Here is a 22,293-nt window from a genome sequence, read left to right as displayed (position 1 = left end):
CTAGGAATTCTGGAAATTAAAACCTGAATACTGTACATCTGCAGGTTATCAGAGTGTGGAATTACTCCAATTCTGCAACACAGAGAAGTGTTATAGTGGCATGTGTCATCCCACTTAAAAGGAGTTTGTGAGAATGTTTCTCTTTATCTCCAGATGCAATTATTATATTATTTATCCGTTGCTGGAGGCATCCTCCTTTATCATATATAAAAGGTCAGCATGACTTATTGCATGTAAACTGTATGTTAAAAGAAGAAATGCACAATCTTTGTTCAGAATCCACCAACTTTTAATTATAGTAACAAATCCATACTCTTGTTATTATATTACTGGTGAAGTTTGATGTGCTGGTTATTGTCTACAAAGCCCTGAGTGGCCTAGGTCCAGGTGATTTGTTGGACTGTCTCTCTTTAAGGGTATCTGCATGTTCCATTAGGTCTGAAAGGATGGGCATAGTTCTGTTCCGTCTGCTACATGTTGCCATGTGGTGGGATCCATAGTTGCTCCTCCCCTCTGGAATGCCCTTCATCCTGAGATCTGGCAGGCACTCACCTCTTAGCCTTCTCCAGAGACTTAAAGACCTGGTTTTTCACACAACTCACATTGAGGTAGTATGAGACTATTACTATTGGTATTACCTTTGCTTTTTTTTGCCACACTCATTCTGTTATTATCATTACTACTATTTTACTATTGTTTGTGACGTGCCCATGGTTATGCTGCATAACCATAATTTCATCCTCCCCTCTCCTAAACAAACAAAAAACAAACAAAGTTAAATCCATGATTTGTCACTTCTGAATTATTCACCTATAGCATCTTAACATTATTGTTCAGTCATTGTTGAAATAATAAAGCTATCCACATTGTTGTTATTTTAGCACAGTGATGTCTGGGTGACTCTAAAAGTTGACAGAAATCATTACTATTGTGGAACTGCTGTTAGTAAAACTATTACTAATCTGAATTTAAGAGAAGAAGCAGAGATCGTAGTAAAGAAGCATATGGGGTTGCATTGGAGAACAATAGTGAATATCAGAAACAATTTATAGGGTCAATAAAATTTATATAATGTACTTTTTAAAATAATTTTGTTGCATTTGGTTGCAATAATTAATTTTTTAATAAAGATAGTGAAAGATAGAGCCAAACTCTGGAAAAAGAGGAGACAGACCACTTTGGCAGTAAAATCTAACAAGTGAAGAATCTTAGGTGAAGAATATTAGTGTTCTAAGATGCTACCACAGTTATGGGAAATGAACAGAATATCTTCCTTCTCTCAAAAATATATGATACTCCAGAAAAGATTGGAGGATGCAAAGAGATTTCTGAGACAGAAAACAGAGACAATTACTCTGATCACACTCAGAGTAATTCTGCAGTGTAATTCTACATCAATTATTGATTGATGGATCTTTCATGAGCTTTCAAAGAGAAATGGCCAGAAAACGAGATCACATTCCAAAATGCCAAAGACTGAAATCCATTAAATTTGTGGTCTCAAATCAATTTTAGTAAATATACAGTACTTTGGGACCTTTTCATAATATCCATACAAGTTTAATGTGCTTTTGCTTATTTTGAAAACATTCTCAGATTTGAGTGCGTATTCTGATATGGACTCAATAGTAGTTAAACCAAACCATAAACCTAGGATAGCTTTTTGTTGCTGTTAGTTGCGAAGTCGTGTCTGACCCATCGCAACCCCATGGACAACATTCCTCTACCATCTTCTTGAGTCCATTTAAGGGTACATCTAAAATGCAGATCAAGGAGAGAATCAAATGATCTCTCTTTTGAAAGGGGTAATTTCAAGTTATGATAGGAAAGAATTGGATGAGACAGATGAAGGTTAAGATTAAACAATAAAAAATGTTCTATTTCAATTTGTCTGTTAAGTGTGCAATGTAAAATGCTCTGATTTAATTTGGATATTTTAGGGGTCCCTATGACTGATTAAAAAACAGGGCAGGAAATTTGTCAAGTCTACCATATACCAGAATCAAGTCTAACAGCATCTACATTTTTACAGCACTAGCAAATATATTGAACCTATGCTTGTAATTGAATTTAACAGTAGTAACTGAATTTATGAGAAATAGTACAATTATTTTATTGGCTTTGTTGCTTTTCAGTGGCCCTTTCTATTTCTGAAATTCTGCTGAAGTGAACAGGAATACAACAATGTAAGTCAAACATTTCTTCCAACGTTTTTAATAAATTACCAAGAGACCTCAACAGTATATAAGTCTAATAATAATAATAATAATTCTTATGTAATAATACTAATGAGAAAATATTACACCTTGCCATTCTTAATTGCTTTCTTAACACCATTTGTTCATATTGCTATCTGCCAATGAATAGAACTTCTGACCTTTAAGAGTTTTCACACACCATTTCAGCTTTTCAGTCCACCAATTTAGTTTTATATCTGAAAGGTCAATTTTGGCTCCTAATTCTTATCATAATTCACTGCGGAATTTTCCTTGCCATTCATATGGCTTTCCCAAGTGCTCATGTTATCTGATGAATTCTAGCTGACTCTTACATGTCCTATTGAACGCAGTAATATTTATAGCTTACAGATGTTTTTTGTGCCATGCTTTATTTCTTTGATCATTCTGCTTTCTTTTCATAATTTACCTAGAGCTTCTTCTTTTTTTGTATTACTTCCCACACAACATTTCTCTCATTCCTGAATTATTCTAATGTCACAAATAGTTTTCCAAATATCAATGTCCCCTTTTCAAATTCCATTTTTTCTGTTTTCCTTTCCCTGAATCTTGTTAGGTACAATACTTGTAAAGATCTCCCAGTAAGTGCTTTTGAATTTAAATTTGAGCTAGCAAGATTCATGTTGTCTTCTCATACATTTAACATTACACAAGTTTTTATATTTGCTACTATATAAGAGTGCTATTTTCTACTAGTAGCAATTAAGAAGTTTAATTATTAGCCATACTAAATAAACAGCACAGGTAAGGGAAAGGATTAAGTCTATTTTTCTCCAAATTTGGACAATTACACAGACAGACAGACAGACAGACACACACACAAACACACACACACACACACACACACACACACACACACACACACACACATATATATATATATATATATATATATATATATATATATATATATATATATATATATATAAAGGTAAAGGTTCCCCCGCACATGCGTGCTAGTCGTTTCCGACTCTAGGGGCCGGTGCTCATCTCCGTTTCAAAGCCGAAGAGCCAGCGCTTGTCCGAGGACGTCTCCGTGGTCATGTGGCCGGCATGACTAGACGCCAAAGGCGCACGGAACGCTGTTACCTTCCCACCGTAGTGGTCCCTATTTTTCTACTTGCATTTTTACGTGCTTTCGAACTGCTAGGTTGGCAGAAGCTGGGACGAATAACAGGTGCTCACTCTGTTACGCGGCACTCGGGATTCGACCCGCCAAACTGCCGACCTTCCAATCGACAAGTTCAGCGTCCTAACCCACTGAGCCACCGCGTCCCATATATATATATATATATATATATATATATATATATATATATATATATATATATATATATATATATACATATACATATATATATATATACATATATATATATATACATATATATACATATATATATATATATATATATATATATATATATATATATATATATATAATTTATTAGAAATAGACCACCATAAAAGTGAAATGACTACTTTTTTATACCCCCTTTCTACATAAGTTCAAACAATGTAACTAAACATTTTGTAACTTGACTAGAAAACGTTGAAATTCTTTCAGCGTTTTCCCAATGCCAACTGGTGCAATACTATTTTATTGTGGAGACAATTACTGAGAGATTGTTACATGGAATAGGCTCTTCATTATTATGAACTGAGACTGGGCAATGGGATACATGTAATCTTATGAACATTCTGGACCCTATCAAATATTTTGAAGTAGCAGAAGTAAAATTTTTCTATCCCATGAAATATCTATCCCAAATAAGATTTCTACAACTATTCCCCCTTCCCTTTAAATAGCAAAGAGCTTCTATATTGTTGCCAAGAAAGCTACACAGCTGTGTTCTTGTGGCCTCTGTGATTGAGCTCCCTAATGAGTGGAACTCAAGAGAGCCGTGTCCTATTCTGTGTAGATCTGGAACAAAGAGTCAGGCTCTCTGAGGCACATTATCTGCCTAAGAGTTTGTTTCTGAACTGTTTTTATCTCCTTTCTCTTTGCATGTTTTGGTGGAATGTGAACATTCAGCAGCTGCCTAATCAATAAGAGAAGGGAAGAAATCAATGCATGTCAGCCATTAGTTCTAAATAGAGGGCAGGCTGTTAATAAGGCATACTAGCTGAAATAATGGTTTTCTCTGTGTGTATATTTGGGGGGGGGAGGACGTTTGTCAGGAATATAGGTAAATTCTGTGAGAGAAATCAGACTAAAGATTAAAATTTGTATTTATGAATTCTTATGCAGTTATGCCAAAAGCTATGGGCTTTCTCTCATCCTTACACATACAAGGAACAGAGAGATATTTTATAAATCAAATACCTTTTTTGGCTGCAAGTCAAATTAAGCAGGGCTTTCTCTGTACTTAAATGAAGATGTCTGTATAATGTACAATGTTATGAAACTGGAGGAAGATTTACTCTCAACTTATGCACTGCCTAGAAAAGTTGATACATCCATAGTCAAAACATCCTTATTACAAATACATCTGACATGGAAATCTTAGGGAATTTTTCTCTGCAAACAGGATGTAATGCTTAGGATACTTCCAAGTTCTTTAATTTAATTTAATTTAATTTATTAATATTTCTATACTGCCCTTCTCCCAAAGGACTCAGGGCGGTGTACAGGGCAAGAATAAAACACAGAGATTACAAAAATTAAAAAGTAATTAAATACATGCCCATAAAAACAGTTAGTACCTTGATAAAAAAACCCCCAATAAAATAAATAATAATAAAAACTCCACCAATCCCCCCTCAGGCCAGGCCGGCTTGTTCGAACAAGTATGTTTTCAGATCGCGGCGAAAGGAGCGAAGATCGGGCGCCGTCCGGAGCTCAACTGGTAACTGGTTCCATAGCTCTGGGGCGCCCACAGAGAAAGATCTCCCCCTGGGGGCCACCAATCTACATTCTCTGACCGGTGGCACCCTGAGGAGTCCCTCTCTGTGGGAACGCACAGGGCGGAGGGAAGTTGACGCCGGCAGCAGGTGTTCCCTAAGGTACTCCGGACCCCTGCCATGTAGGGCTTTAAACACCATTACTAGTACCTTGAATCTCACCCGGAAGACAACTGGCAACCAATGCAGCTCACGGAGCAGAGGTGTGACATGGGAGTATTGGGAAACTCCCAACACAACTCTCGCGGCTGCATTCTGTGCCAGTTGGAGCCTCCGGGTGGTCCTCAAGGGCAGCCCCATGTAGAGAGCGTTGCAGTAGTCTAGTCGAGAGGTCACGAGCGCGTGAGTGACCGTGCATAGATCATCCCGGCTTAGATAGGGCCGCAACTGGCGCACCAGGCGAACCTGGGCGAAAGCCCCCCTAGTCACAGCTCCTATGTGGACTGCAAGGTCTGGAACCGATCTAGTCCTTTGCAATCCACATAAAAAAAACCCTCATAAGCCAGCATTGCAACTTTTGGATTTTGACTTAATATATCAAGCATTGTTAAATGTAATAAGAGACATATAGCTATGATTTAACTATGGTACACTACAATAAATATAATGACATTATCTAACAAGCTACATGATGTTATATCTTCATTCAGACATCCGATGCCTTAAATGTAGAAGAGGCAAGGTTGGAAAGAGTATATACCTATAGTGGTAAACCCGAACAAAAATGATCAGTGTTTGCTACAGCAACCCTTACACAAGAAGAACACTACTGGAGTACAGGAGGAAACATTAAGGAACATATCCCAAAGAGGTGGTGTCATGTATTGAAACTACAAAGTGACTGACAGATTTTATTAATTGATTGATTTGTATCCGGCATTTAATATTTTATAAGCAACTCAAGGCAGCAAACATGCCAAACACAGCTTACTTCTCCTATTGTCCCCACAACATCAACCCTGTGAGGTGAATTAATGAGAGAGAGAGAAAGGGAGAGAGAGAAAGAGAGAGGGAGAGAGAGAGAGAGCGAGTGGGAGAGAGCGAGAGAGAGAGAGAGAGAGGGAGGGAAAGAGAGAGAGATAGACTCTTTCTCTGTTAAGGAAATGTTGACAATCTTTTCAAAAGAAATTATTGTTTGTGACAGTTTAATACTGAAGGAATCAGAAAATGAAGAAGAAAAATCAAGCAGAAACTAAATGTTTCTTTTCTTAAACTCTTCACTGTACTCTTTTCTGTAAGCTTGTTAGCATTTTTAACTAAGAATTAAAGTCTACACATAGCTAGGTCAACCCTATAGTGTAGAAGTAAGCAATGTACCCCATATTAGAAATGGAGTTTTAAGTATGAATATAAAAGATAAAGATGAACTGTGGAATACTTTTTTATTTTCTTTATAATTCATAGGATTGCTTCTGCATTTGTTAAAAAAAGAAAAGAAAACCCAACAAAATTAGAAGACTCCAGCAGTACCAGAATTGGCTAGCCATGTTATTCACATGCTGGACGAATGAGGTAAGATAATAATTTCTGATTAAATAAATATTTATGATGCAGCTATGCTTAGATTTTTCCATGTAAAGAGTAGATGAGAAAAATGAGAAAATCACAAAATGAGAGAATATTATATATCAATGTGTGGGCAATAAAAGTGAAAATACATTAAAGCAGCAATTGGGCTAATTCACAATGATTCTTACAGAGCAGTGATGTCGTATACATTTTTATTTAAAATTTGTTTTGTTCCATGATGTGCAAATCTGAAACTGTCCCTACTCTTTAGATAAAAAACCTAGATCTTTCTATGCTGCTCTTACTACAATGATACCAGGCCTACTTTCATTACAAGCTGGTTGTCAGCACTTTTATGCATTTCATCTGTTAGTACAGGGTTGTCAAACTCAATTTCATTGAGGGCCGCATCAGCACTGCGGTTGCCCTCAGGGGGCCGGGTGGGTATGGCCAGGGTGGGCGTGGCCTACTGGGTGGGCGTGGCTAGAGTGCGTATGGCCTACTGGGTGGGCGTGGCTAAAGTGCGTATGGCCTACTGGGTGGGCGTGGCCAGCTCTACATCGTTTGCATCAAGGGTGCCTATGGGACAAGAGTGGGACAGATCTGAGGGTCTCTGGCAGAAGGAGGGTCTCTGGGCCAGGGCCAAGGCAGTGGGGGCCGTTCCCTCACTGTTACCAGGATGGCTTCGCGGGCCACATGAAACCACTTCGCGGGCCGGATCCGGCCCCCGGGCCTTGTGTTTGACATGTCTGTGTTAGTAGATACATGTGCAACGAACAATTCCAGAATTGTTACATTTTGTGCTACAGTTTGTTACCTGTTAACAATTGTTCAATACTAAATGCAGTCATTGATCTGTCACTCTTTTATCCCTTGGCTTTTAATTTAGCTTTAATTTTGGTACTTTGTATTTTATTCAGTTTCTTTTAATTGACTGTGTACGCTGTTGGCAGCGCTGATCTTGTGACCAGAATAAAATGAAATGAAAATGAAATACTGGTTATTTTTCAAGTGCAGGGGCAGGTGGCAATGGGAAAGACAAATCAGTTGTTTCTTGATTTGCTGAAGCTACTTCCCACAGCTTCCATCTCTGCTTAATACTTACAAACCAGAACCCCTTCTAAGAAACATCATTACCTGAATTCTGTAAAAAACAGACTTGCTTGCCAGAAACAGTATGTGGAGAGTAATAATAAAAAAAAACCTGCCACCATAGATGAGCCCATTGCTCCTTCAAACTCAGCTCACAGTTTCATCATAGACACCGGCTAACCCTGAATTTTTCCAAGAGAGCTATAAGGCAAACAGAAGAAACTCTTGACTTTTGTTCACTCTCACCTTCTGGCATTTCAAAATTTAGGGCCAAGCCTGCGTTATTAGAGCATCATGCCTAATACCAATAAATGGACTTTTTCATTTAGATCCTTCCTGAAAACTCTAATCAAAAGTCTATTGCTTGGTCCCATTCTTTCGGTCTTTGGTCATAAAATGCTGAAATAGCTTAGGCTGGAGGAGTGAGTTGCTATAGATTCTTCTCATTCTCTGATATCCTGAGCCTAAAAATATAATTTCCAGAACGTTGTCACATAAAACCCAATGGTCAAAGAGAATTGTTGCAATGAACATTTAAAGAGGCAGACCTGGTAAGTAATTGGAAAAGGTTGTAGACTAGATGGGGAAGCCAAAAGAATCCTGGAAAAACAGCAGGAAACCAGGAATCTTTACCTAAGAAAATACTAATTCTGGATTTCATTAGCCATGTTTGATTTTTCAGACTTGGAAACAACCTCGGTAAGAGAAACAAACAAATCAAAACTTTATGAACTCAGTGAAAACAGTACTCTACAAGGACTGATCGCTTAGAAGTCAAATAACATACAGTGATTCTGTGACCCCTGATGAAGTGGACAGGATTATGAGGAGGCTGAGCTCCTCCACATGTTTGTTGGACCCGTGCCCTTCCTGGCTGGTTTATGCAGCTAGGGAGAGGACACGAGGCTGGCTCCAGGCGGTTATATCTGCTTCTCTGAGTGAGGGTTATTTCCCCACCGTCTTGAAGGAGGCGGTGGTGAGACCTCTCCTCAAGAAGCCTGCCCTGGACCCAGCCGTTTTGAACAACTTTCGTCCAGTCTCCAACCTTCGCTTTCTTGCGAAGGTTGTTGAGAGTGTGGTGGCGCATCAGCTCCCTCTGGTCCTGGATGAAGCGGATTATCTGGACCCCTACCAATCGGGTTTCAGGCCCGGGTACAGCACGGAGACGGCATTGGTCGCTCTGGTGAATGATCTCTGGAGGGCGCGGGATAGGGGACATTCCTCTGTCCTAGTCCTATTAGACCTCTCAGCGGCTTTCGATACCATCGACCATGGTATCTTGCTGCGGCGTCTCAGGGGACTGGGAGTGGGAGGCACAGTTCTTCAGTGGTTCTCCTCCTATCTCCTGGGACGCTCGGAGTCGGTGTTGGCAGGGGGGCAGAGATCGGCCCCTAGGTCTCTCATTTGTGGAGTTCCTCAGGGGTCGGTTCTCTCGCCTCTCCTGTTCAACATCTATATGAAACCGCTGGGTGAGATCATTCGTGGTTTTGGAGTTGGGTATCATCAGTATGCCGATGATACCCAACTTTTCTTTTCGACCCCAAACCACCCCAGTGATGCCCTCGCTGTGATGTCCCGTTGCCTGGAGGCGGTTCGGGTCTGGATGGGGAGGAACAGACTTCAACTCAACCCTGACAAGACTGAGTGGCTGTGCATTCCGGCATCCCGGGACATTCCAAATGTTCCACCTCTTTCTATGGGGGGTGAGCTCTTACCCCCCGTGGATAGGGCTCGCAACTTGGGAGTCCTCCTAGATTCACGGCTTACTTTGGAAGAGCATATAGTGGCCGTGACTAGGGGGGCTTTCGCCCAGGTTCGCCTGGTGCGCCAGTTGCGGCCCTATCTGAACCGGGATGCCCTGTGTACGGTCACTCATGCGCTCGTGACCTCTCGCCTTGACTACTGTAATGCTCTCTACATGGGGCTTCCCTTGAAGACCACTCGGAGGCTCCAACTGGTACAGAATGCGGCCGCGAGAGTTGTCTTGGGAGTTTCCCGGTACTCCCATGTTACACCTTTGCTCCGCGAGCTGCATTGGTTACCAGTTGTCTTTCGGGTGAGGTTCAAGGTGTTGGTTACGACCTTTAAGGCCCTACATGGCATGGGTCCGGGATACCTCGGGGACCACCTGCTGCCGGCATCGACTCCCCTCCGCCCTGTGCGTTCCCACAGAGAGGGCCTCCTCAGGGTGCCGCCAGTCAGGGAATGTCGACTGGTGGCCCCCAGGGGGAGGGCCTTCTCTGTGGGGGCTCCGGCATTATGGAATCAACTGCCGGTGGAGCTCCGGATGGCACCAGACCTCCGAACTTTCCGTCGGGGCCTGAAGACCCACCTGTTCGAATTAGCTGGTCTGGCCTGATGGGGGATTATGGGTTTTTAATTGTTTTTAATTTGTACCACTGTTTTATTGGGCATGGGTTTAATTCCTTTTTTAATTTTTGTATTCTCTTTTTGATATATGCCCTGTGAACCGCCCTGAGTCCCTACCAAGGAGAAGGGCGGTATATAAATCAAATAAACTATAACTATAACTATAACTAGTCCTCATTTAGTGACCAACTCATTTAGCAACTGTTCACAATTTTAATGGTGATAAAAAAGTAAATGTGACCAGTCTTTGCACTTACAACCTGCAAAGTAAAGGAAAGTTGTAAAATCATGATGATTACTTAATGCCTGCAGGTCTCAATTGTGGTCCTTAGATGAAGACCACCTGTAGTGTTCTTCTAGGAAACTGATATTTGCATGTAAACACAGATATAATACAAAGGAAAACTAACCATTAACAAACTAACTAAAACAAGAAACCTGACAATTAACATATAGCTACTGCAGGAAACTCAAAGACCTAGCGAAAAACACTCTGGTGTACTGGTTAAGCTGTTAGACTATAAACTAGCAAACAATAAATGGTATCCTTCCAGTGAAATTGGGCCCACCTATGACCCAGGCCAGTTGTGAAAAAAAATAGGAGAAACAGCAGGTTACATCACAAAAATGAAAACCAAAACCCTATAAGGCAGAAGCAACAAATAAATAGAAAATGCTATTTCTATAATATTGCCACGTAACTGATTTGCATCAAGAGCAAAATGGGCAGTGCTGAATTTTTAAAATTAAAAAAGTACTAGGTTTTTAATCCACTTTCAATCCTTTCCTACTGGCTCAATATTTGTAATTAGTTTTTGATAATGGGGAGGGGAGGAGTCAGGATATGGCCAAAGAAAGTTACCATATTTTTAAAAATCTGAATTCTTTTAACTTAAATTCAGTTCAGAGTTTAATCCTGGCTGCAATGCTAGGAAATAGGCAGAATGCCTAAAGTTGTTCTCACAGTTGTTCTCATTAATATTATAAGTACAGATGGGAAACCAAGGGTGGATTGAAGCTCTGTGAGAGTGTCTTGCTTTCTGCCTTTGAAGTATATGATTTTTTATTCATTTGTCTAATCTATTTTTGACTTTAGTTCATTTCCAGATGCTCCTGAATGAGTGGTTTACCATGTATAAAACTCTAAACAGATGTAAGGACCATGAGCGGAAAGAAATGGTCTATCAAATCAATAAGCAAATGAATCTGATCTCAATAGTTAAATGTCAGTCCAAATGGAATTCCCTCTAATTTTACAAAAAACAATAGATGATTCCATATTTGCATAGCAATGTATATTGCCATGGCTGGTTTTTATTCATGGGCAGTTGTTAAGCAATCCTGTTAACCAAGTGGCAAGAATTTAAGTTGCTGGGATTCAAAGTGTAATCAATTGTTGTCATTATCACTCTTCCTCTTTAGGCCATTGTGCTGTCATGTTATTAAAAATGCCGTATGTGTTAAGCAGAACTTTCTGGAGGCAGAAAATCTGGCAGTATCTGTTTATACATATTGTAAAAAAAAAGTATATGTGTATCTTCACTGTTGCCAATTTACTGAAATATCCATGGAACTGTTAGGTATTGTAGGAGAATTATGAAGGAGAATATGCATATTTCTGAAGATTTGGATGAAAAATTATAAACCCACAAAGCAACTAACCCATCTACCAGATGAGAATGTCAAATTCAAGACTACTTTATAGGACCAAGTATTACATGTAGTTATCTCTGAATTTGATCTACAATATGTCTTTTCTAAAGCTACACCAAGATCTGTCTTTTGCAATGAGACATATTAATATTCCAAAGTAAAAATATTCAAAATATAAAATTTTACAAATACATAACATTTTTAACAACACAATAACCAGCTATAGATTGACTACAAACAATGTATGACAAAATAGCAATAGTGGTGCATTGGAATATCTGCAAGGAATACTATTTGCCTGCAAGCAAAAACTGGTGGAACCACAAAATAGACAAAGTAGTAGAAAATGAAGAAGATAAAGTGCTCTGGGACTTAAGAAATGAAACAGACAACCAACAGGCAAAAAGTCTGAAAGGTGGATGTTGCAGTGCCTGGAGAAAGCAGAATAGAAGAAAGATGTAGATGATTCTCCAGATGTGTTTTGGGATTCCATGCAAAGGGCCTATTACCATTGACACTATCTTTCATGTCTTCTGCCACAGGTGTTCTACTTCTATTTGCAGGTTTTTGTATTTCAAAAAATCACAAACTACAAAAACTTGCAAATAGAATAACTGTGCCCAAAAGACATCAAAGAAAGTACCAATGGTACTAGGCCCTTTGCATGCAGTCCCAAAACATCTGGAGCATCACTTGAACATCTTCTACACTGACAAATCACCAAGAGTCAATTGCAAAAGGCAGCTTTATTTGGAACAATTTACACATTGCAACCATATCTTTAACAGCATCAAACATCCACAACTGCCTGTCCCAGTCCTTGGGAAGATCTCTGGTGGATAAAAATGCCAAATTCAATCTAAACATCTGGCTGATTGTGACTAACCAATCAGAAGTAAACCTCAAGATATTCAAAAGGTTTATCTAGGCTAGGGTTTTCAGGGGCAGAGCCTTAAATATAATAGAAAGGGATACAAATAAAAAAACACATGCCATTCCAACTGTTCTGTTGAGAGGCGTAATATTAAATAATCTCCAGGAGCATATCTATTCATATTTTATAAGCTACCTTTTCTCCAGAGGTTCAAGATGTATTGGTTCCAATGGAGCTCCTCCATAAGGAGCAGTGAAACACAAAGAATTGCCCTCCTTATCAATTGCCAATTAAGCCATATGAATGTTTTATAGTGTATAGTCAGGTATCTTTTCCAGTACTGTATGCCTTATTGTTCACCTCATAAGACTGGAAAGAGTAGGCTTTCCAGTGGGTGGGTCACTGGAGTGAGTCCATTTTCTTAGAAACAATCATCTTCAGGGCCATGAAGTTGATATTTCTCAGTTATAGCCCCCCTTTGGAATCGATCAGCTAGCTCCCATCTTTGACTTTTAAGAACACCATTCAAACCAGATTAAGCAGGACCTGGGAATGACAGATATAAGACTCCCTTTGACGAATTATTTTTTTTGATGTTTTGAGTAGCGATTGGATGTAACACCTTTTGTGATTTAAATTGCACTTTTAATGGTTATCCTGTATTATTATTATTTCCCCTTTTTAACCTTCTTACCGGAAAAGGGGAATGCAAGATATCCATAGTCATTTTGGATGGAGTGAACTATAAGCCACAAAGTGTTCATGCTGTCATGAGAAGCTAAACTAATCTTGAGACAATCTTTATTTTACATGCAACGAATCCAACAATTGCTATGATGGCCTTTTTGCAGAAAAGTAGCGATTGTCCTTTTACAATAGCCACACATGCAAGTAACACATCTTAAACTGTAGGATAAAGCATCCAATATATTTTATCCATGTGATTTCTGCTATATGCCGTGTTCTTGGTAGCTTGCCCAAAGACACAAGATACTCCAGTTTTACATAGAGTCTTATCTGTAATTGGCCTATATTCATCTTTAGCTCCATTTGTTCTGGGCTGTATTTCTCTTTTGACACAAATACAGTAGAGCCCCTCCCCCTTGAATAAACACATTTGCACATTCAAGGACAAAGTAGAAATGAAATGGATCACAACTTAACCCACTGGGATTTGCAGTTTTACAGCTTGTCCCCTTATGATGCTGACAGTATTCTCACTTTACTTCAACAGCAACATAAGGAAATGGACTAAAAGGAGGTAGAGGAAGATAGAACTGAACTAAGAGGAACCTAGACGGGGTAAATACAGAGGTGAAAGTAATACTGTATATGAGAAGCATTACATAAAGGAACATAAAAGAAGTGATGTGCATTAGTACAGAGGAAGAGAAACTAGGAAGAACGATAATACTAATAAATTAATACAAAAAGAAAAAAAGAATATATTTTCCCAATGTTCCTCTGAATGAAATATTTAAAAGTAACTAGTGTGAACTTGCACTTTGGGATGCACAGGCAATAAGCGTGTCAGCTATTATTATTCATTCAGATGCATAAGCCAGTGCAATGGAGTGATTGAAGTATTGGACTGGAACCACAGAATCAAGTCCCAGTTAACCCCAGAGATCTTTCAGTAGCTTTGTGACTGTCACTTTTACTGGTAGCACAATTCACCTCCTAAAGCTGTAGTTCTGAGATAAAAGTAGGGAACTTAGTGTGTAAGCTACCTTGGGTTCTCATGTCATGAATTTTAAAAAAAAATCAGGTGAAATAAAACACATTTACAGCAAAGTTGGAGCTCCTTCTGTAAAGCTGATAAAGGTAACTTCATAGTATATGGAGTTGCCTTTATCATGGATAGATGAAGACAGTAATTGTTGTAAATAGTGCGGATAGACTTTTCAACATATTAAAACAAGATAGACGGAAACGTGAAATTTGGATAGCAAAATTTTTTGGGTCAGCTTTGGAAAAAATGCATTCAGGCTGCAGGAATAACACCATATATCAACACATCATAACCAATTACAAAGTGCTGTTTAATTTGTTCAGAATGCCAACATTTCTGCCACAGTCTCTTTGATTGCTGTAACTTGCATACAGACCAACTAATATGGATTTGATGGAAATATTTCTCCCTGAAATTGTCACTGCTCATCAATTATTTGTATGACCAAACTGATATGACATCTATAAAATTAAAAAGAGGAACCTTAATTACTTTTACCCTTTTAAACTACAGCTGAGTTAATGTGTCTCCTCTATACAGTTGAGTGACATATTAAGATACACAAGCATGAAAAGCAAACTTGAGTATATGAGGACGGATCATGTGGATTTAGAAAAGCAAGCAGAATTGCTTTGTCAAAAAATACTTAATAGCTCACTACATACATACACTATCTTAGAAGAAAATAATCGAAAAGATAAATGAGCTTATGAAACATAATCCTAGCTAGACTTCAGTTACTAACACATTAGTTGCTAAGAAATGCACTATAAAGTTAAATTTCATTACAAACAACATTAGCTAAAACAAACTCTACTAGTTAAAGAGATCAGTATTTATTCAAAAGCAACAAGATGTGAACAAAACACTATAGTTATAGTTTAGTTATAGTTTATTTGATTTATATACCGCCCTTCTCCTTGGTAGGGACTCAGGGCGGTTCACAGGGCATATATAAAAAAGACAATACAAAAATTAAAAAAGATTAAACCCATGCCCAATTAAAACAGTAATACAAATTTAAAAAACAATTAAAAACCCATAATCCCCCATCAGGCCAGACCAGCTATTTCAAACAGGTGGGTCTTCAGGCCCCGACGGAAAGTTCGGAGGTCTGGTGCCATCCGGAGCTCCACCGGCAGTTGATTCCATAATGCCGGGGCGCCCACAGAGAAGGCCCTCCCCCTGGGGGCCACCAGTCGGCATTCCCTGACTGGCGGCACCCTGAGGAGGCCTTCTCTGTGGGAACACACAGGGCGGAGGGGAATTGATGCCGGCAGCAGGTGGTCCCTGAGGTATCCCGGACCCATGCCATGTAGGGACTTAAAGATCGTAACCAACACCTTGAACCTCACCCGAAAGACAACTGGTAACCAATGCAGCTCGCGGAGCAAAGGTGTAACATGGGAGTACCGGGAAACTCCCAAGACAACTCTCGCGGCCGCATTCTGTACCAGTTGGAGCCTCCGAGTGGTCTTCAAGGGAAGCCCCATGTAGAGAGCATTACAGTAGTCAAGGCGAGAGGTCACGAGCGCATGAGTGACCGTACACAGGGCGTCCCGGTTCAGATAGGGCCGCAACTGGCGCACCAGGCGAACCTGGGCGAAAGCCCCCCTAGTCACGGCCACTATATGATCTTCCAGGGTAAGCCGTGAATCTAGGAGGACTCCCAAGTTGCGAGCCCTATCCACGGGGGGTAAGAGCTCACCCCCCATAGAAAGAGATGGAACATTTTGAATGTCCCGGGATGCCGGAATGCACAGCCACTCAGTCTTGTCAGGGTTGAGTTGAAGTCTGTTCCTCCCCATCCAGACCCGAACCGCCTCCAGGCAACGGGACATCACGGCGAGGGCATCACTGGGGTGGTTTGGGGTCGAAAAGAAAAGTTGGGTATCATCGGCATACTGATGATACCCAACTCCAAAACCACGAATGATCTCACCCAGCGGTTTCATATAGATGTTGAACAGGAGAGGCGAGAGAACCGACCCCTGAGGAACTCCACAAACGAGAGACCTAGGGGCCGATCTCTGCCCCCCTGCCAACACCGACTGCGAGCGTCCCAGGAGATAGGAGGAGAACCACTGAAGAACTGTGCCTCCCACTCCCAATCCCACTATGCCCTTAAAGACAAACCATTTTATAATTTAGGCTAGTTCCTACAGTTTGATAGATATTAAAACTAAGTATCATGGGTTCTAAATCTGGTTATCAATTAAATTTTAAGTAAAAGCGAATGACCACATTATGCACAAGTGTCCATGTTTAAGGAAATGATTGGTTTTATGGACAGTTAATATAAACATGAGTTATATCAAAGAAGTGCTTTATGTACATTCTCTACATAATTGCAAAGGGATAAAAAGCACTGCTATTACAAATAGCCCTTGACTTATGATCACACTTGAGCCCCAAATTTCCATTGCTAAGCAAGACAGTTGTTAAGTGAGTTTTGTCCCACTATACGACCTTTCTTGCCAGTCATTAAGCGAATCACTACAGTTAAGTGAATCTGGCTTCCCCATTGACTTTGCTTGTCAGAAGGTCGCAAAAGGGAATCACGTGACTCTGGGACACTGCAATCGTCAAAAATACATGCCAGTTGCCAAACATCCAAATTTTGATCATGTAACCCTGGGGATGCTGCAACACTCATGTGAAAAAGTAATAAGCTCACTTTTTTTTCCAATGCCTTTGTAACTTTGAATGGTACTAAAGGAATGGTTGTAAGCTGACGACTACTTGTAGGTAAATTATGATGAATATAAACTGAGCACAGCTTTTTGGCTGTGTTTAAACAATGTTTATTCATCATTTACAAAACCATGGCTTATTCAATTAACCCAATTTACAAGACACACTGAACCATAAACCAAGACATATGCTGCATTTAATAATATTGATATTGATAATAATAATAATTAGTTGGAAGGGACCTTGGAGGTCATCTAGTCCAACCCCCTGCTCAGGCAGGAAACCCTATACCATTTTGGACAAATGGCTGTCCAGTCTCTTCTTAAAAACTTCCAGTGTTGGAGCATTCACCACCTCTGGAGGCAGGTTGTTCCACTGGTTAATTGTTCTAACTGTCAGGAAGTTTCTCCTTAGTTCTAGGTTGCTTCTCTCCTTGTAGTTTCCATCCATTGCCTTCAGGTGCTTTGGAAAATAGCTTGACTCCCTCTTCTTTGTGGCAGCCCCTGAGATATTGGATCACTGCTATCATGTCCCCCCTCATCCTTCTCTTCGTTAAACTAGACATACCCAATTCCAGCAACCGTTCCCTATATGTTTTAGCCTCCAGTCCCGCAGTCATCTTTGTTGCCCTTCTCTGTACTCTTTCTAGAGTCTCAACATCTTATTTACATTGTGGTGACCAAAACTAAGTACGGTTCTATGAGTTATATGAATGTAGTATTTGAGTCTTTCCCCAGAAATTATAGGAAGTGTATCATCCATACTGGAATGGATAGACATTTGTTAAAAATATTGAAGAGAAGATGGCACTTAGATCCTAAAAAATTAGCAAGTATGTATCCGAACTGCCAGCCTAAATGTTGGAGGTGTGGTGGTGAAGATGCAACGTATTTTCATATATGGTGGACCTGTAAAAAGGTTAAAGCTTTTTGGATTAAAATCTGGTGGAATATGCAAAAGATATTTAAGAAAAGGATAAAGTTTTGTCCACAATTGTTTTTACTGGGTATTATTACTGATACTACTGTTGTGGACACTAAGTTGATGTTGAATTTAATTACAGCAGCAAGACTTTTAGTAGGGCAATATTGGAAGAAGGAAGAACTGCCGACTATAGAAGAATGGACTTTAAAAGCTTCCAACCTGGCGGAAATGGCAAAGATTTCAGCGTACTTGAAAGACCATTCGCAACAGAGATATATTGTGGATTATATTCAGAATAAATATGGGACTAAAAAGTTTCATTTAGCATTTGAATAAGTATTGATGTGATATTTATATTGCTTGTAGTTATAAGAGTTAAAGTGCGATAGATTTAATAGCTTATTGTTGTTTGCATAAGGTAGATTATGATTGTTTGTATTTTTATACCCTGTATTTAGCTCTGGGATGTTGGGGAGGAGGAAGGGGGAAGGGAGGGAGGGTGGAGGGGGTTGGGAGGGGTTTTGTTTGGTTAAAAAAAATGTATTGTAAAATTTTTCAATAAAAAAATATATTGAAGAGAAGCCTAGCTGCTTTAGAAAAGAATTAGCTCACCCTGTTATAGTCTTGGGGTATGGTATATAAGACATGCATGTAGTGATATAAGTAAGACTATTCCTTCCTATAAAGCCTATCTGGCATATTCCCTGCCATTCATTCAAGCAGGGAGAACTTTTCTCACTCTTCATTTTAAACAGAGAAACTAATCTCATTTTACTTTAAATAATAAAATCAATCCCCCCTTTTCCTCCATGCTATGGTGCCTATCTAGCTCTTTAGAACTTGTCTAAGTAATATAATTTGGCCACTGCTGTCCATCTACTGGGATGTAAATAGTAAGACATCTGGTCTTGCATGGACTATGGCTCTTGAAATTCTAATCTCAAAGAGCATCTTGGCTAATGAGAAGCCACTACAGTTCCTTTGGCTATCAGTTCACCATGCCACATAAAGTCATGGAAATGTTAGGACATCTGTATACATGTCCTAGCACATCTGTCAATATGCATCCTCTGATGCAGCAAAGATGCATTAAAATGATGTATTGACTGCTTGAGGACTTGTGGTGAAGCCTCCATTCCAACACATCTTCTTGGCTCAACTCTGCAGGTGATGCTTGCGAATCTACGCAGCTGCTCCATTTCATCCTGCTCTTCTTCACAGCTTAGAAACTGAGATCTTAATGTTAGTCGGCTGTCAGCAATCAAAACTGTTGGATCTGCTTTTACTTCATCATCCATAGTCCATCCAAGCATGCTCATTCCATATATGTATGTAATTAAGTAGACTACAATTGGATATTTTACTGTTTCTGGCCATATGGCTGTAATAAACTGATTTGATTCCTGTTGATGAAGCTCAAATTGCTTGGGCAGATGGTGGGCTCCCCACATTGTGGTGAAAAGAGGTTAACAAAGGGTGATACCCTACACCTGCCACCCTACACCTGGCAACCATTCCATTTATCTGTGCATTATACACCTCTGGAGGCTTTCCTGGTGGCACCCTTACTTCAGACGAATGTGAAAATATGACAGATATTACAGCCACAAGAAACATTTGCACAAAATACCATCATATAATACAGAAATTTTGAAAACAAATACCCCATTCTCTGGGTCATGTAGTAGTAGTTGACCCAGATATACTGTCCATTTTGCTATTGCAGCTTATGCTCCAATTTTAGTCTCCCAATCTGACATCAAGTTTTGTCTTTTCCAGTGTTGTGATAAGCTTGCTTTTCCAATTGTGAACAAATAACTTAGCAAGCTGTGCTTTTTTTTTGCTTGTTTCTAGAATCATACCTAAAAAAAATATATGTGGCTGCAATTTTAAATGTATTGTTTGAGATTTTTTGAATATGTTGATTATTTCTTTATGGTACCTTTGAGGTTTTTAAACATAGCTGCCACATTTGGTAGAATTGTTCTTGCTTTGTTGTGGCATTTCCAACCATCAGTCTTGATTCATGCTGTTCCTATTTTCTCATTGCTAGAGGGACAAATGAAGTCATTTTATCAGCAACTTCCAAGTCTGCATATCCCTGTCTTCTAATATCTCGGCATCTTTAAATTATCTGGTTATTTAATCTCTATTTTATTACATCTATATGTAGCCTATCAGTCTGCCTTCATACCACAGTTCCTTGTCTCCTCTGACCCTTCCCAAATCTTGCCTTCCTACAGCCCATCTTGCTGCATCTGAAATATTTCCAAGCCTTTGCTCTCTGATATGGCAGCAAATTTTTTTGTTGCTGACCGCTGCATTGCTAGGAGACAAACACATGCCCGGCCTTGTGCAGGCCAGTTTCCGCCTGAGTGCCCCAAGTCACATATCTCCAGCATCATCTCCAGCACTGAAAAGCAGATGGTAAAATAAATGAAAGCAGTCTTGCTAGGAGAATGAAGGGGATGCCTGCTTAGGATAACCCTAATTCAAAATTCATTTTTTAAACTCGTATTAATACTGATAATTAAATTTCAATCCTTTTCTAGCACTGTGATGTAAATAATCATCTTAGGTATCAATATCAATTGAAACATACCAATGGCTAGAAAAAGGTGTAGGTTCTATCTAGGATTTCGTATAAAAATATTCTTGGTCAGTTAAAAACAGGATAACACTGAGAGATATATGATGGGTTTTATAAACAGGGAAAAAGACTCACGGCCAGTGCTAAAATTTGTAATATTTTCCACATTGATGACATTCATAAGAAACAAACCTGAGCCAAGAAATAATTAGTACTATTTCAGCTTGGTGAAGAGAAACAAGCTTATAGAAAGTAGCCCGCTCTCATGAAGTCTTCTTTAACTATGTGCTCTCTATCCCTTCTCTTCTGCTAGCTGTCACTTCTGTTTAGCTATTTTTCCTATCCATAAGGAATGAAAGCCACACCATGTAGTGTAGTATGAAGATGTTGAAGGAGCATTGCAAGAATGATTACATAAACATTAATGAGAGAGAGAGAGAGAGAGAGAGAGAGAGAGAGAGAGAGAGAGAGAAGAAGAAGAAGGAGGAGGAGGAGGAGGAGAGTGAAAAAAATAAATTCAAGACTATCTCATTTTGATAGAGGGAGAAATATTTGGTTATTATATCCTAAAAAAATAGAGCTCCACTAACCATTGCAATGTCTTGCCTCTTGTTCTGGTCTAACGTGAAGGGCAGCTATTAATCTTAAAAAATCATCATGATTACTTCTGTACACTACTCAGTACTAGACTGAATTCAAACACTATCAACAGCAGTATAAGCTGCTGTGGTTCAATTGTTGCCTAAGAAAACCATTCTTAGATCTTCAACCATGAGAATATTGAGAATAGAAAGAGCTTATTTTAGAGACTCAGCTTTTTGCATTAACACTCTCCCACTAAAGCCAAGCTTAATCTGCCCCTCTGACCCATCCATCCATCCATCCATCTATCTATCTATCTATCTATCTATCTATCTATCTATCTATCTATCTATCTATCTATCTATCTATCATATTTAAGAGCAGTGCCTCTTTCTCACGGAAGAAATCTGGGTGGTGTACAATAAAATATTAAAATCAGTATATAAAATTTAAAAGAGGCGAGGAATGCTAAAAAATAATTAAAAGGGTGGGGGGCTTATTAGGCATACACAAAATTTGGAGTAACAATGTAAAGTCTATTATTGCTGCATCATTTGCTTGTTAATTATCCCCACAAAATACAGACATTTGAAAGAAAATTATTTTTAAAAGAATGGTGGCTAAAAATATGTTCACATATTGATGTGAATCTTGGTAAAGTCTAGATTATGTACAAATATTATATTTGAAGTTGCAGTTGTTTATGTTTTTCCTACATTAGATTATGGATTTTGCTTTTCTCAATGTTAATCCAGAACCAAATATGAAATTGGACTGGGCTATCTCCATTATGACTTAGTTCAGAATAAGCCACTTCAGGGGTAGATTGCTCTGTCAATCATATTGTGTTATTTCTGCAATCAACCACATGCAATGTTCCATGTGGCCTCTGAGCTCATTATGCATTCACAATCAGTGGTTATCAATGGCTTGGATTCAATTCATCTACATTTTACTATATGAGTGGGCATAATAGATCAGTTCTAAGAAATGATCTGCTGCTTTTCTTTACACGTGCATAGATTTTTAAAAGCACAAATTCATCAAATCCACCCAAGATTCCATGTCTGCCTGCTTGCTTGAACTTGAGCACTATTCCTTTACTCCTTGGAGAAGCAGTATTGTCAAATGA

General features: G+C 39.2%; 1 protein-coding gene across 1 annotated transcript in view; it reads right to left on the bottom strand.

The window, feature by feature from the left end:
• Positions 1-1,671: 1,671 nt before the first annotated feature.
• Positions 1,672-22,293, bottom strand: part of SSTR3 (somatostatin receptor 3) — a 364,665-nt gene continuing 344,043 nt past the window's right edge. Inside the window, exon 3 of the transcript XR_014492889.1 lies at positions 1,672-1,721. The gene's annotated coding sequence lies outside the window, so the exon portion shown is untranslated. The remainder of the gene's footprint in view (positions 1,722-22,293) is intronic.

This window comes from Vipera ursinii (assembly GCF_947247035.1).
Source record: "Vipera ursinii genome assembly, chromosome: 6".
Classification (NCBI taxonomy): Eukaryota; Metazoa; Chordata; class Lepidosauria; order Squamata; family Viperidae; genus Vipera; species Vipera ursinii.
Note: the sequence above shows the minus strand (reverse complement) of the source record. Positions and strands in the feature narration are given on the sequence as shown.